Source organism: Lethenteron reissneri, chromosome 31 (genome assembly GCF_015708825.2).
Source record: "Lethenteron reissneri isolate LAM-NWPU_2019-01 chromosome 31, ASM1570882v1, whole genome shotgun sequence".
In the NCBI taxonomy this organism is placed as follows: Eukaryota; Metazoa; Chordata; class Hyperoartia; order Petromyzontiformes; family Petromyzontidae; genus Lethenteron; species Lethenteron reissneri.
Genome location: NC_083809.1, coordinates 11,990,150 through 12,006,962, shown reverse-complemented (window position 1 = coordinate 12,006,962; position 16,813 = coordinate 11,990,150). Strand labels below are relative to the sequence as shown.

At 52.1% G+C, this 16,813-nt stretch overlaps 1 protein-coding gene across 1 annotated transcript in view; it reads left to right on the top strand.

Annotated features, from left to right (window-relative positions):
• Nucleotides 1-16,813, top strand: part of LOC133349862 (indian hedgehog protein-like) — a 116,363-nt gene that overhangs the window by 74,411 nt on the left and 25,139 nt on the right. The window lies entirely within an intron of this gene.

Here is a 16,813-nt window from a genome sequence, read left to right as displayed (position 1 = left end):
ACGATCCGAGAGGGAGGAGTCAGGGTCACGTGGGGGGAGAAGTTATAGCGGGGAGACAGGAAGAGATCCAGGAGTCGGGGGGAGTGAAGAGTGGAGACCACGTTGGGTGGTCGCCGTGCCTCAGCCTGGTGGCTGAGGGGCTCATGACGGCACCAGCCAGCGGGGTGGAAGAGAGAGTTGGGGATAGAGACAGAGAGTGGCGAGATCGCCACAGAGGCCACGCAGGGCTGAGGTTGGAGAGTGGCGAGATCGCCACAGAGGCCACGCAGGGCTGAGGTTGGGGAGTGGCGAAATCGCCACACACGGTAAGACTCGGCACCGCCAGCCAGCGGTGACCGAGCACGGAGGAACGGGGAGCAGCGGTGGAGCTGCTGTGAGAGCAGCCAGAGGGCTGCACCAGGGACCTGCAGCGGAGCTGCAGGAGCGCGGAAGGCTACGGGAGCGAAGGCAGCTGTGGAGCTGCCAAGCGGGGAGTCTCTGAGAGAGCCATGTGGGAAAAGTATACGAACCCGAATAAAGGACACGGAGACAGACACAGTGGCCGAGTCCTTTATTACACTGGTGTCAGAAGTGAAACGGCATGTCAAAACAACTCAGAGGAGAGAATGTTCCTGCGCCGTCGTCTGCTGCATCATCCGACGACGACGACCTTCCTCAGGCGATGGACCTGCCTGCGATGGAAGAGGAGATCCGTGCTGGAACGAGTACGGGTCCGGGGGTGCAAGATGTCGCCGCGTCGGTGGACCCGTCTGCGCCGGAGGACGCCGACTTACAATCGAGACAGATGGCGGCGCAGCTGGAGACCTTGAAAATTGTGCTGGCGCAACTGTGTGAGCTCACCACGCCGAGGACGGCATCAGGGGGGCCCGGTGGTGATCCGCAGGCCTCCGCCTTGCCTGCGCTGCCAGCGCCATCTGCCACGCGGCACGAAGATGCCATCTTGGGCGTGGCAGGGGAGAAACGGCGGGAAGCCGCCATCTTGTCTTCACCGCGGCGGGAAGACGCCGCCATATTCAACATCGCGGCAGAGAGGCGGCCTTGCGCTGCCATCTGGAGGTGCCGCGGGGTGAGCAGCCTGCTGTGAGCTGCTGTTTTGCGAGAAGGAGCTGCGAGGAGAGGACGCCGACGCTGCAGCTGCTGGGACGGGAGCTCTCCCGTCCTGGCTCGGGTGCGAGATAACGGGGCAGTCAAGTCATCGTTCGAGTTCTGCGAGGCGTCTCAAGTTACCACCCTGCGCCCTCTGCTTGCTGCAGCCCCGGGCGAGTCGTAACGATACGCACCCGGCCTTAACACACACCTCACCCATCTAGCGTGTGCCGGGGTGCGATTTTTGTCATGTCTCGAGCGTGCGGAGCGTGGTTCGGGCTGTGTGTGTGTGTGTGTTCTGGATGAACGCGCTATTTGCTTGTTGCTCGGTGTCAATTAGTGTGTATGTGTGTGTGTTGAGGATGGACGGAGAGTCTGCTGTGCTTGCTGAGTGTCAAATAGTGTGTGTGCACTGCGGCGTGGAGTTGTTATCTTGATGGCAAAGTTAATTATTAATTTGGGAGCGTCGGGTATCCTGCGCTGTGCCATCTCGTGGGTTACCGTGTGCGACGGGCTTAATTGAAAAATATTTTTTTTTGGTGTATTGTGCTGCGAGGTGCTGTGTGCGATGTGGTTGTTTGCAAGAGAGAATATTTGTGTTGTTGCTGCGAAGTTACGACAGGATTAATGGTGTGTTGGTTGCCTGCAGATCTGTTGCTATTGTGCTTAAATGTATGCGTGTGATCGCGATATGCTGACTGCATGTGCTGTTACACCGTTCTGTACGGTTATGGGGTGCGATGCATTGGTTGACTATTGGGGTTGGGATTGTTATTAATTGTGCGTACCTGTTGGAAATTGGTAACAAATTCGAGGGGGACCCAAAAATGTGGTTGTATGGGTGTTTATGCACACGAGCTTGCGTGTATATTATAGGTAATTGAGCTTTTTGAAAATGAGGGTGCGCGATGACGCCGTTGTGGGCGGCTTAGATGTTAATGGCGATGGGGCCGTAAATTGGCGCCAAGTGGCGTCGCTCATTCGGTTGATTGCATGCAGCCAGGAGTTGCTTTGCGGGTTGGTGTGTGTAACCAATGTGTTTTGGTAAAATATTGGTTAAAATTTCCCCGATATGACTGCTGTGCGCAGCAAGCTGGGGCTGTGCGTCTGTCGTTGGTGGGGATGTTACAACGTGACGGGGGATGCATCTTGTGACCCCCAGCAAAGGGCAGCTGGGGTGCACGCACGGGGAAAACTGGCCACGTGTTCGCACGTTGGGCCGCCATTTTGCGCGCATGCGGGGTATGGCGACGATGCGCTTTGCGCAAGGGGCCGCCATTTTGAGTGCGTGCGAGATATTGCGAGAACGCGCTTGGCGAAGGGGGCCGCCATTTTGAGCGCGCGAGAAAAACCTCGGTGGGGCAAATATTCCATCTGTTATGCCTACCATTGTTGATTGGGTGATGCACGAGTTGTGGTCACATCGGCCTATGGCTGATGGCTGACCTGACAGCCCGGAGGCGAAACCTCCGTGGTATGTCTCAAACTAATGGGCCGTGTGCTCATATGGCTCGGGGAGTCATGGTTCAGTTGTGCGGTGGCAGACTGAACCTGGTGGGCCGGGGGCTCACAGGATTTGGAGTAGAGGTTTTGTTTCGTGCCAGCGAACGGGGTGACCTGGCTAGCATGGAGCAGGGATTCTCTATGCGGGTCCTCCAGCGGGAAGGGCCGCAGACTTGTCCGCTCTGGGTTATTGAATCTATAAAAGAACATTACCTCGTGGGGGGAGTCGATGGGGTCTGGCATTGCCGGGGGATGAATCTTCCCTGGGCTATAAAGCATCAGACTATACGAGGCTGGTGTGTGTCCATCGCTGATGGGATAGTAAGGGAGGAGCATGGCCGAGTTGCTGCTCATCCCCGAAATTGCACTAGCCGAGAGTATGGTCAGTGGATGTTGCTGTGGTTTGACGACCACGGTGGGGGTTAGGGCGAGTTAAACGTTACAGCTGGGGAGCATGGCTCTTTCCACGCGAGGGTGTGCGACTGGGGGTTTTGTTGAGAGTGACCGGGGGTACATGCTGTATACGTGCGATGTCTGTGCTGGTCCTCAAGGGAGGACTGCTGGTGGGCAAGAGCGGGAATTTTTGTTGTTGTTGTCACGTGTAAATAATGTTGTTGTAAAAATTTAAATACTGGGGCATTCATCGCGTCTATTTTGGGTATTTATTGGGGTTTCTTAAGTGGGCCGGAATTACATCATCTCCACTACCCTGGGGCCGGGTGGCTGTCGTGTATGACATGCGGATGTGCGTTGTTGTGCTGTGCCTCAGGGGATTGGACTCTCCTTCTCGTCACAGATCTTCAGCGCCTGCCACACTGGGTGTTACCTAGTGTGCTGACTGGATGAGGACTTGAAGGAGCAATTGAGCGCCCGTTCGTCATTCCTGCTCTACCACTTGCTCTTTGACGTTGGACTTGAGCCGAGCGGATGGAACTGCAACATGGACACGCACTAAAACACCACATTCCTGGGTGTGCGCGTCGGCCGTTCTTGCGTGTCAGTTGCCATTGTTGTGCATTGTGCCATTCTTATTCTTGTTGTTGTTGCGCGGAGGACAGGCCGGTGTTCTGTTCCAGTTCCTGATACCTCCCCTTTCGTTACTTGTGTTGTTGTTGTTATAATCTCCGTTGTGTTTGGGGGACTCCTGATTGTGATGCCTTCGCCCGCATTATTTTGTTCTGTTTCAGCCGAGGACGGCTGTAATTTTCTCTACAGGGGAGGGTGGTGTAATGCGGGCGTAAATGGGCGGGTCGGATGTGACGATCCGAGAGGGAGGAGTCCTGGTCACGTGGGGGGAGAAGTTATAGCGGGGAGACAGGAAGAGATCGAGGAGTCGGGGGGAGTGAAGAGTGGAGACCACGTTGGGTGGTCGCCGTGCCTCAGCCTGGTGGCTGAGGGGCTCATGACGGCGCCAGCCAGCGGGGTGGAAGAGAGAGTTGGGGATAGAGACAGAGAGTGGCGAGATCGCCACAGAGGCCACGCAGGGCTGAGGTTGGAGAGTGGCGAGATCGCCACAGAGGCCACGCAGGGCTGAGGTTGGGGAGTGGCGAGATCGCCACACACGGTAAGACTCGGCACCGCCAGCCAGCAGTGACCGAGCACGGAGGAACGGGGAGCAGCGGTGGAGCTGCTGTGAGAGCAGCCAGAGGGCTGCACCAGGGACCTGCAGCGGAGCTGCAGGAGCGCGGAAGGCTACGGGAGCGAAGGCAGCTGTGGAGCTGCCAAGCGGGGAGTCTCTGAGAGAGAGCCGTGTGGGAAAAGTATACGAACCCGAATAAAGGACACGGAGACAGACACAGTGGTCGAGTCCTTTATTACAACAATATGGGCAAAGCTTGCACGCCTCCTCGTCGATGTGTTTCAATAGCAAACCGCATGTAGCAGTGCCATGTGCCACCCTCCACTGCAAATCCCCAACCCTCTTGAGGCCCTCCATGACAGGAAGCGAGTCTCTGGCAGAGGGAGATGCTCCCTCTATTCCATGCCACACAATTCTTTTAAAGGTTCAAAGCTGGTAACCTTGACGTGCAATAGTCAGAGCTCGACTTTTGTGGCGTCTTTAAAAACAATTTGACGTAGAAGACGGCTAAACCGCAAGAGTTTGTTTCCAGTTCTCTGAGTCCTACAGATCACTGGACCTACAACTAGCATGGGAATGTTGCGGTCATCAATCAATTTTTCCAAGACTGCCACGCCTTGTTACGGTAAGACTGACTAGATTTTTGCAGAGAGTCTCTCCACGAACCGTACGGAGTGTAGCTTCAAAAGCGGCATCGGGCACTCTGCAGATTCCCACATTTAATTATTGTAGTTGAGCGGGTCTTTAACCTTGGCGATTCCATCGTCCAAAAAACTCGAAACCAAGTCGCTCAAGTTAAAAGATTCCACCCTGGATATAGGGGTTAAGTAACAGAGGCTCCGCTACAATGCCGTTACAACACCCTCCATTTCACTCAAGCCGCAGCAATCACCATACATTAAAATAACTTTTATAAAATGGCGATAGCCCCCCCCCCCCTACCGTATATCTTCCCCATGTCAATTAAAAGCCACTGGAAGTCGTGACGCAGACTTCCACCATCGTTTTGGAAAATAAAACGAGCAGAACGCCCTTCAATAGAGGGGACTGTTCTGCATACTGGAGCCTGTGCAATAGTTTTAGCCTGAAGGCGGCTACCCTGCCGGCCAGGTATAGCATCTCCCATCCCACCCCCACTGAGCGGGAGATGCAGCACCGCCTTTCCTGAGTCAATGCAGACTATCCCAGAAGAAGTTAACTGCCAGGGTCTGCACTGAGTATAATAACGAGTGTGAGGGCTCCAACACACGAGCCAATGCCACGAAGTGGAGGCCACGAGTGTGTTTATGATTAACACTCGGCCCTCTAAAGGAGAGTAGTGTGAGAAGTGGCATCCACTTTTTCAGCCTCCCCACCACTCTCCAAGACACCCATCCCAATTCCATGATGCGAAATCAGCATTACCCCAAAGACACCCACGTGTGTTCACGTTTAATGCCAGGAGGCAGAAGTGGAGGTGGCGGGGTGGGGTGAGAGAGAGAGTGAGAGACAGGTGAGAGAGAGAGAGAGAGAGTTGAGTGAGAGGGCAAGAGAGAGAGGTGAGAGAGGTGAGTGATAGCAAGAGGTGAGAGTGAGAGAGGTGAGTGAGTGAGAGACAGGTGAGAGAGAGAGAGAGGAGAGATAAATAGGTGAGTGAGAGGTGAGAGAGAGGAGACTGACTTTTAAACCTCGTTTATTGTTGTCAGCAGCAACAGCACTGGAGCCGGTTTCGATTCGAAACACAGTCACCAGCAACAAATACCCCAACACAATAAAAAGCACGCGCTGCAGCACGTGGCACTGGACGTTCCCTGCATAACACAAAAACGTCACATGGTGGTCATCGTGCATGCCACGCCCGACGACTGAGCGCGTTTGAAGGTAAAAAGTACGGTGCCGTTTACGCCGGTACAGAGGACTTTTACGGCCCTCAAGCATTCGAAGAAGACGCTCGCATCACCGGAGCCACGCCTTGAGCAGGCCCCTGAACACTGGCACCACAGAGCAGCCATCAGTATTGCCTGGAGCATCTTTTTCCTCGTCTTGTACACCGCCATCTTCGCTTGGGCGCAGATGCATTGGCGAGATGGTGGCACTTGTTAGCCAGGTAAGGCACCCAATATATGAACCTGCTGTTGTAGAAGGGCACCCCCACTCTCCTGAAAATCGTCCCTAAATGGTGGAACACTGGGTTGAGCTGCTGACAGTGTAAGTACTGGTGGGGCAGACCCCCCCTGGAACCGCAGAAAGTGCACAAGTTTGCTACCCCCAGGGAGATTCGGCTGAGCCACATGGCCGATGACAACGTCCAGTATGCCAATCCCCACTGGAGATTACCGCAGTGTTTGGCTACGGGAGACTTGAACATTTGTTTCCACTGGGGGGCGGCCACAATGAGGGGGGAAAAATTATCTCTCCATTTTGTTTCCAGTAGGTCGGCCAGGTTCCGGGAATGCAGTGCCTTGACACAGCACATGTTGAGCACATTCTTTGGGGCGCTCTTCAGGGGCATGTTCCTGCAGCCTCAGAGCTTCAGTAGCTTCCCAGAGTCGCTGTGGTCAGGGGGCTGCATGCAGGAGAAGTGCAACTCTGGGAAGGAGGAGGAGGGGGGGGGGGCTGCAACTGTCCTCCGGCGCCTCCAGCTTCAGGCGCAGCTCCTGCATGGCGCTGAGCACATCCCACAGCAGTTTCTCCCCAGCGAGCATGGAGCAGAATCCCAGTCTTCGACTGGTGGCCCTGCACGAGGTCGAATACTTTCCACAGCCCTACTGATGTGAAGTGTAGAGCCAGAGTCCTCTCTTCTCTGATCCCCTGGAAGAGGCCGTTGTAGAACAAGGGCTCGTTCAGGAAATGTGTGAGGTCATAGTGCGCGAGCATTTTGCTCCACTCAAAACTGACATGCGTCCAAAAGGCTTTGATAATAACCTGGCAATAACCTGGCAGCCTCGTGTAGTCGACAAAGCTCAGGTCTGATAGGAAGAGCTCCTTTCTGTACTCTAGATACCCCCTGCATTTCTCAGCAGGGTGAGTGCCGGCAACTTCCAGGGTAGCTCCACCCAATCATACAGCAGCCGCCTCACGGCCATGAGCCTGAAGCTCATGGCCCTGGCAGCGAAGTCCACAAGACCATGGCCACCCTCACCCACCGGCAGACAGAGAACTCCCGACTTGAGCCAGTACTTTCCATGCCAGATGAAGTGCGTGAGTGAGCGGTTCACTCGAGTGAGTAGCCCGACAGGAGGCTGGAGGGCCTTGGTCTTGTGCCACAGCATGGATGCTGCCAGGTTGGTAGCAACGAGCACTCGGCCCCTAAAGAACATCTGCGGTGTGAGGCGTGCCCATGCCAGTAATTTGGCCTCAATTGTGTCGGTCAGCTCAGTCCAGATGTTCAGAGCAATGCGTGGTTTCCTCAAGTAGACCCTAGGTACTTGACTGCGTCAGCCTTCTGGGAGGAGCACAGAGCGTACATCGCATCACGACCCCAAACACAGGGCCTCACACTTGGCCCAATTGACCCTGGTGGAGGAGGCCTTCTCATACACTGCAGCCTTCTCGTAGACTACAACCGCCTTGAAAAGCGCGGAGACATGTGTGTTGTTGAGCATGACGCATATGTCGTCTGTGAAGGCTGAGAGCCTGACAATCGCGTTCTCAGGTCCTGGGACACTGAGGCCAGACAGATTTTGTCTCAGGTGGCGTAGGAGCAGCTTAATGATCAGGGTGTACAGCAGCCCCGAGAGGGGGCATCCCTGTTTGACCCCGCCTCATCACAGGGAAAGGGGTGACAAACCACTGGTTTATCTTCATGAGGCTGGATGTGTCCGTGTACAGGAGCCTAATGTGCGAGATGAATGCCTGGCTGAAGCCGAGTGACGTTAGGAGTTTATCCAGGTACTCATGGCTCACCCGGTCGAGTTTTCCAGAGGGACTGGTGTTGTTGCTCATCTGGAAGAAACCTTCGTCTACATTCTACCGAGTCTCCAACACGTGAACCTGGACCTGAGTTATGGTCCGGTCCGTTGTAGCTATTTATATTGTAATTAGTGTAGTTAGCCTGGTGGTCACCACCATAGGTTGTTATTCTGTTAAGGGGCAGTTACCCCGTGTGTTGGTGTTGGTGTTAATAAATGTGGTGCCTTCAAGAGTACGTCTGCGACTCAGTTGAACTCACTACAACTTGTGTCGGAAGTGGCCAAACGTTCTTTTTTTATTTATCTAGCCGAGTTAGGTTATCTTTCCGCAAAGCAGACTGCATACCACGAGGACGAAGAAGTTATCCCTCAAACAGCCCCGGGGATGGCGACCCCGGAGAAAGGGAGTGAGGCGCCGTAGGTGGAGCATCGCGTAGACCATCTAAGCGACAGCTCACCACTGTCAGAGGGAGCACCGCACAGCCCACTCCCACCTCGCAGAACTCCAAGCCGTGGCGTCGATCGTCACGGAGCTCCACCGCAAAGAGCCAGCGATGGAGGAGAGGGCAACAGAACCACACGGGACTGAACATATCTTTGCCATTTCCCGCCAACGGGGAACCTCCGTGGCGCAGCGCGCAAGTGGCCACCATTTTGATCAGAGAGCAGAGCAAAGAGCCTGCCAAATCTGAGACTGCGTTGAACTCGCCTGTGCACATTCCATCTTTCAGTCGATGACTGCCCTTTGTTAAATTATTTACAGCCGCCTGAGAGGACTAGGTGGCCTTCAAGCACCGGTTGCAGATGAACTGTGACTTGGCGGGGTGGACAGAGGTGGAGGCGCTGAGAGGGCTGCCCGCCGCTCCTGATGACGACACCTTGGCGGCGTTTGTCACCATCCCGCCGTCGGAGAGGGCCACGTTACATCACGCCTTTGCGCAAATGGCCGCAATCTACGAACCACCGTCAAATGTGCGCCATAAGTTCATTGCGTAGAGGAGTGGGGAGGCCGAGACGTCCCTCGCCTTCCATAGCGCACTATTTGCACTAGCAAAGGCTGCTTTCTTGAAGATGGACCACGACAAATTCGATTCGCTGGTCCTCGAGAGATTACTGACGTTGACAAAGGACCTCAACATCATCCTGCCGGCTGTCGATGAAGACAACTTGTCTTCTCTCAAGGTTGCAAGATGCATCCAGGCGCACCTGCTCTTGCAACGGCATAAGGGGTTTGCGGCGTGTACCGCACCTTGTGAGGCACGGGATACACCCGAAGATGTGGAGCCCATCCAAGCCTGTGCTTCAACTCAAGGCGGAAGCTGTTCTGTATTTCTGTCCCTTTTCCCCGTTAGTTACTGTATAATTGTAGATTATGTATATATTGTATAGATGTGTTTGGGTATTTGTTGATGCACACATAGGGGTTGTCTGTTTGTTCGTTTTGTCCGTTTTGAAGGGGGAGTTGACAGCCGGGACAGCTGAGTGCTACGAAGGGAGGGGTGATGTAGTGACATCGCAGGATGTCACTGTGCTGTGCCGGCCCTAGAAAGGCATGGCTTGCGATGTAACGACATCGCAGACACCACTATGATGTGGGTGTAGTACCGGCCCTAGAGGGGCTCGGTGAGCGCTGGTTGATAGTGCTAGGTGGCACCACGCTTGGCGTGCAGTGCCAGCCCTACAGGATAGGGTGTGGGTGTGCCAGGGTTACTAAAGGCCATGGCACCGTGGTTGACCCAAGAGGACATGTGACCGGTTAAGTCTACAGGGGGGCCCCAAGTGGGGGCTAGGGGTGGTCACGTGGTCCGGGTCCAGATCCTGCTCGAGGATTCTGGAAGGTGGTCGTGACCAAGGGCGGAGCCAGCCACGCCGCAGAGAATATAAGCCGGGTCCCCCAGAGGGACCGGCGTTGTTGTTCATCTGGAAGAAACCTTCGTCTACGTTCTACATTCTACCGTTGTAGCTAGTTACGGTATAATTAGTGTAGTTAGCGTGGTGGTCACTACCATAGGTTGTTATTCTGTTAAGGGGCAGTTACCCCGTGTGTTGGTGTTGAATAAATGTGCTGCCTCCAAGAGTACTTCTGCGACTTAGTTGAACTCACTACAGGTGTATTAATCGCGAATCAATCTCCCCTGACCTGGAACCCGAGGTGCATCTATGGTTAGAGGCTCATCACCATCACTCCGAAGATCTGAGTCAAGAGACCTATACAGGGAGCGAGTGGAGGAGGCCTAAAACAGGGACTGCTCCAGGAGGCTGAGAGGCTGCACCGAATCCAGCTGCTGTGGCTCCGATATTACAGTTATGGGCTTAGGGGCCTCATCCACAGCATCTGGGCCAAGAACAGCCCTCTTCACACGTCCCTCATTTCGGCCATACCTCACGCTCCACAGTTTCCATGCCCACAGTCATGACATCCTCCCCTCCTGACTTCAAGTCAGGCAGGGAGGTGGACAGTGAGTCCTGGCCCGGCACAGCTACAGGCCCAATAACTGTTCCCGTCTCATCCTGAGACAATATTTCGTCTCGCCGGTCCAGCTTCAGCCTCAGAGAGGCAGGCATCCCCACACACTCGGTTTCCTCAGCTGCTGCATCAGCCTCAGAAGCACGGCTTGTCTCAGCCCCAAGCTCGCAAGTTTAGGACAGGCCCTGACCAGGTGACCCACAGTCCCATAGCTAAAACACTTTACAGTGTCAGTCATGGCAAAGACTGTGTAATTACATTCACCAACGGTGAATTTCAACTGAAGGTTACGAGTTTTTTTGTGGCCATGTGAGGATCGTGAAGACCTGCCTCCTGAAGAACATCACAGCTCTGACACCTTGCATCCCAGGGGAATCATTCTCATCTCAGAGACACTTTTTCCGTAACGAAATATGTAGATTAAAATATCCACATCATTGGAAAATGGGTGGTTAAATTGGACAAGACTTTCTTTGCAGCCGGAGCAGACAGAGGCGAAGCAAACACCATTGAGCTCAAAGCCCTGCTCCACCATCAGTGGTGACTCGCTACTAAAAAAAACAGCAATAACTTTGATCATGCTGGATGGTGATTTAAGATTCTGAAAACCAACAACTATTCCAATTACCAATATGCTGTTCTCGACAGAAACGCTTTGGCTCGGTAACTACCTTCAAGCCATGACTCCTGCTCAGGCCCACACATTTTTTGTTTGCCAAGCTTGTAGACAGGTGTGCTCCAGTTGAGCAGGCCTGCCCCAAATGGGGCACGCCTTACAAAGGAAAAAAAAAATGAAAAACTAAAAAACTAAAATGAAAACGATATTTTAGTACAGAATAGAAACATGATGTAGAAAAATTAGAATGTGAAAAAACTAGTTTGAACAAAGAAAAACTAATATTCTCGGAGCTCACACTAGCAGCCACGCTCGGTTTACTCACTCCCAGCATGCACCAGGAGAGAGAGAGGCAAAAACTCAAAATATACAGCAGGTGTCATGGTCGGGATAGAACCCACAATCCCCTGCGTGCCAGGCGAGATAATTAACATCTCCTAGCCACAAGAAAATTACGAGCTTACAGCAGGCGTCAGGTCGGGATCGAACCCACAATCTCTTGCGTGCCAAGCGAGGTAGTTAAGATATCCTAGCCAACGCGATGATGATGAGAGAGAGAGTCATGCAAACTAGAAATATACAGCAGCAGGCATCGTCAGGGTCAGGACCGAGCACACGACCTCCTGTATACCAGGCGAGGTAGTTAACATCACCTAGCCACCGTGGTGATGAGAGAGAGCGAGGCAGATTCCAAATATACAGCAGGTGTCAGGGTCAGGATCGAACCCATGACCTCCTGCATACCAGGCGAGGTAGTTAACATCTGCTAGCCACCATGGCGATAAGAGAGACGCTGACTCCAAATACACAACAGCAGACATCAGGGTCAGGATCGAACCCACTACCTCCTGCATACCAGGCGAGGTAATTAACATCTCCTAGCCACGTGAAAACTATAAGTATAAAGCAGGCGTCAGGTCGGGATCGAATCCACGACCTCCTGCATACCAGGCAAGGTAGTTAACATCTAGCCAGATGCAAACTACAAATATACAGGAGCAGGCATTAGGGTCGTGATCGAACCCACTATCTCCTTCATACCAGGCGAGGTAATAAACATATCCTAACCACATGCAAACTACAAATATAAAGCAGCAGGTGTCAAGGTCAGGATTGAACCCACGACCTCTCGCATACCAGGCGAGGTAATTGACATCTCCTAGCCACATGCAAACTACAAATATAAAGCAGCAGGTGTCAGGGTCAGGATTGAACCCACGACCTCTTGCATACCAGGCGAGGTAATTAACATCTCCTAGCCACATGCAAACTACAAATATAAAGCAGCAGGTGTCAAGGTCAGGATTGAACCCACGACCTCTCGCATACCAGGCGAGGTAATTGACATCTCCTAGCCACATGCAAACTACAATTATAAAGCAGCAGGTGTCAGGGTCAGGATTGAACCCACGACCTCCTGCATACCAGGTTGACGATTGCCTTCCGGGGGACAGGAGCTCCGCAAGAAATGCCCCCGAAGAGGTGTTCGCCCGGGTTGGGCACGCCGAGACCCAGCGGCTTCTACCTGCAGGGTGTTTGGAGGTCCACCGTGTGCAGTGCGAGGAGCTTCGACACCCCAGCGAAGGTCACCGACTGCCTGCGGCACAGGGAGGTGTACCTGTTCGGAGACTCCACCATCAGGCAATATATGGAGTACCTGGAGACGTTCGTCAAAGGTAAAGGGGCGGCGGGGGGCACCGCCGATGGCGATCGCCATCGTTGCGCCGTTGTTATTCACGATAAAAATTGGTTTGTTTCTGGGGGGTTAGATTGTGAAGTGTGTGTGTCGTTAGAACCACAGTCGCCACCACCCCCGACGCAGCCAATCAGTAAGGAGGTTTGTCACGTGAGCAAAACGTGGTGCCAATTAGTTACTAGTTCAACACTAACTCGGTTGTGTGTTGGAGAGTAACCCCACTGCATCATTTATAATTAGAGTGTAGTTTATATTAGTGTAGTGTGTAGTTTATTGTATTGTGTAGTGCAATGTATAGCAGTGTAGTGTATAGTGTAGTGTGTAGTGTAATATACTAGTTCAGCACTAACCAGTTATGTGTTGGAGAGTAAACCCACTTTAACATTTACAATTGGAGTACCGTGACATTTCGCTGGTGATTAAAACTAACTTCATTGGGCGATTTACCAGAATTGTAAATTTTGGTATTCGCCCCGTTCTTAGAGCGCGAGGCTATCATGACGGAGCTCTGTTTGAATGTCCTGAAAATGCACTGTTTGTGGGAATCATAATCACTACTGATAGCATCAATACAAGATGTTGACTCTCTCGCCTGGTATGCAGGAGGTTCGTGGGTTCGATCCCAACCCTGACGCTTGCTGTATATTTGAAGTTTACGTATTCTCCTGATGGTCACGTTGATTTTTCTCCGGGTCCTCCGGTTTTCCTTCCTCTTTTGGAAACATGCGTTCAGAGTTTTTGGCTACTGCTATAAATTTCCACTTAAACACATTCCTGCGGAGGGAGCTGGTAGGAACGTTGGGTTGCTCGGTCAATGGCCAGGGTCAACAGTGGCGTGGTGTATTCCGCAAATATGCCCGACTGTGAGGGCGGGCACAAGCCGGCGTGAGTAGGTTATACGTTGAGTTTTATAAGGGCACCACGGGGTGACCAGCCCCACCCCTCCCACCCCCCACCCAGCCCCTCCCTACCCTCCCCACCCAGTCCCTCCCCACCCTCCCCACCCAGCCCTTCCCCACCCTCTCCTCCCCAACCAGCCCCACCCTACCCACCCAGCCCCTCCACACCCTCCCCTCCCCACCCAGCCCCTCCCTCCCCACGCAGCCCCTCCCTGCACGACGGACGGACACAATAATCCCCTGTGGGCTGGTGTAACCAGGAGGTTCCTACCAGTATAAGCCACCTCGTTGAGCTGTAATTTTTGGCCACGTTACTTCTGATTAGGACCAAAATCGCTCGGTGGGCATTAACTGGCAAAATTAAAATAGCCAAAAGAGTAATACGTGAATCAAATGAATCTTCATCATATGCCTGATCGATGCACTGCAGAACATCTACTGTAGTGGCGATGCAATCTTAATATGCGGAGCGTGCTGAGGTTATTCACTGTGTCCGTGCCTATGCAGCTTTGAAACGAGTCGACTTTTACAAATCCGGACGGCACCAACCGAAGTTGGCAATCGATGCGAGAAACAACATCACGCTCGCTTGGTTCTGCCACGCCTACCCATTGGTCACGGCGTCATACACCCTCAGGGAAGACGTCCAGCACATCGCCCGTCGCATCGACGGGATGTCCGGCGGGAGCCGCGTGGCAGTGGGCATCAGCCTGGGGGCTCACTTCACCCCCTTCCCTCTGGAGGTTTTCCGCACGCGAATGCGGAACATTGGCGGGGCCGTTAGGAGGCTGCTGCGGAGAAGCCCCGAGACCAGGGTCATCGTCAAGTTGGCAAACACGCGCGACGCCGACAACCTCGAGATATTCAACAACTGGAGCACGTTCAGGGTGAATGAAATCACCCTGGACGCGTTCCGCGGTGCGGACGTGGCTTTTGTCGACGCGTGGGATATGACTGCATCGGTTAACTCGGCTCAAATTCACCCCAGCAAGGCGATAGTGAAGAGTCAAGTCGATCTGTTTCTGTCGTACATTTGTTAGATTTTTCTCGCGCCGTGGTTTTTTGTTCTCTCCCTATGAATGACAAATCGAACAAATTCCGATTTTTTTTTCTTTCAACTTCCATGGTGAAATCGTTACCCTGCTACCCGAGAGGACGTGGCTGTTTAATTGTGTTTGTGTGGTGAAATGTGATTCGTGGCGAATGGCGGGTATTGGTTGAACTTCTTTTGCACCGTACGTAGCAAACCGTGGCTAGTCGGAGGTGCGGGGAAGGACAACAAACTAAAAATAACAACAATAAGCAGATTCGGTTTAACATATAGGCTTTCGTGACCAATATTATTCATAATTAAGGTTTTTGGGTTAGATCGCATAGGTATCAATGTTGTGTCGTAACCCTTCGTCACGTAAACAACGAGCCCATTAGTGTACTACTTTAGCCCACCGGTGGGCTAGAAAGTAAATCCCAAATGCATCATAGAGGTTTTTGGGTCAGATCGTGATCTAACCAAAAAGAACTATCATGGATGATATTGGTCGCGAGAGCATATGTGTTAAACTAAATGCCAAATAAATGTACAATCTAAATACAAAAATTTGGAACGCTTCACAAACCTTACTGGCTGTGCCGGGTGATGGAGGGTTATGCCACATTCATACTTACGAAATATAACCCCAAAACCTGTATTAATAATAATCAGATTGTGTATGTAGCCAGTCCACCCTGTCCTGTCTCCTGCCATTGGAAATCCGGTCAAGGGGGGGCGGGGAGAACAGGTTGGGGCGGGGGGACAGTAAAACACTTCCTTTAAAGAGTCCCCTTCAGACGGGTAAATTGTGTATCTGCAACAGTGATCAGAGAAACCCTCAATGTCACAACAACATCGCAGCTGAATTGCATGGGCACGAAATCCGCCCAAATCTCAATTACGATGACAGCCGCTTATCATATTTAACAACATGTTAAAGTACATATTATTTCAAAAACATTTAAAAAGGAACATGTCGAACATCTACCCAACACATCTGTCGCGCCTCCTACAGCCCCTGCTAATGCTGCATAAACGAAACAATGCGTGTTTACTTCATGAATAATACACAAATCCAAATTTTAATCAAATTAAAGTAACATTTAAATTGGAGAAATAATATGTTAATGTCAATAAACATACAAAACAAGTAGTCTTTCTTATACTGGAATAGGGAACGTAACGTCTGCAATAACCCCCGTCAAACCCTATTGTTTATCCTGTGTCCTTGTACATGGAAATTGAGTTGTCAGGTCCATAGGGCGTACAGCCGTTTCAATACACGCAAACAAAATAAAAATGTGTCTTTGTGTTTCTCCCTTGTGATGGAACTTTGCAGGATGAACTTTGAGATTTATAATGAGGTCTGAATTTGTCTGTAAAAAGGTAGGGCACTGATAAGGGGTTGACAGGTATTACAGACCAATTCAGACCTTATTGGTCACCCCGTGCCCCTTATAAATATCACCGTTCATCCTACAAATTCCCATCACGAGGGATAAACACTTAAAAATAGACACAATTATCATTTTTGTTGCCCTATTGAAATGTATGTACGCCGTATGGACCTGAAAACTCAATTTCCCTGTACGTGGTAAACCGTATGGGTTGACAGGTATGGGTAACTCTATGGGTCTCTGTGTGGTGAGTGTGTGGTTCTTTGTTTCATGAGTCGATGGGTCTGTATGGTGAGTCTGTGGTTTTCTGTGTGGTGAATCTGTCAGTCTTTGTGTGGTAAGTGTGTGGGTCTCTGTGTGGTGAGTCTATGGTTTTCTGTGTGATGAGTCTGTGGGTCTCTGTGTGGTGAGTTTGGGGTCTCTCTGTTGAGTCTGTGGGAGTCTGATTGGTGAGTCTGTGGATCTCGGTTGGGTGAGTCTGTGATGTGGCGGTGAAACCTCATCACATATTAGTGTGGCGGTGAAACTTCGTCACGTATCAGTGGGGCGTTCAAATCTCAACTTGTATCAGTGTGGTGGTGAAACCTCATTGTGCATCGGTGCTGCAGTAAAACCTCGTCACGTATCAGTATGGTGCAGTACAGGGTAGT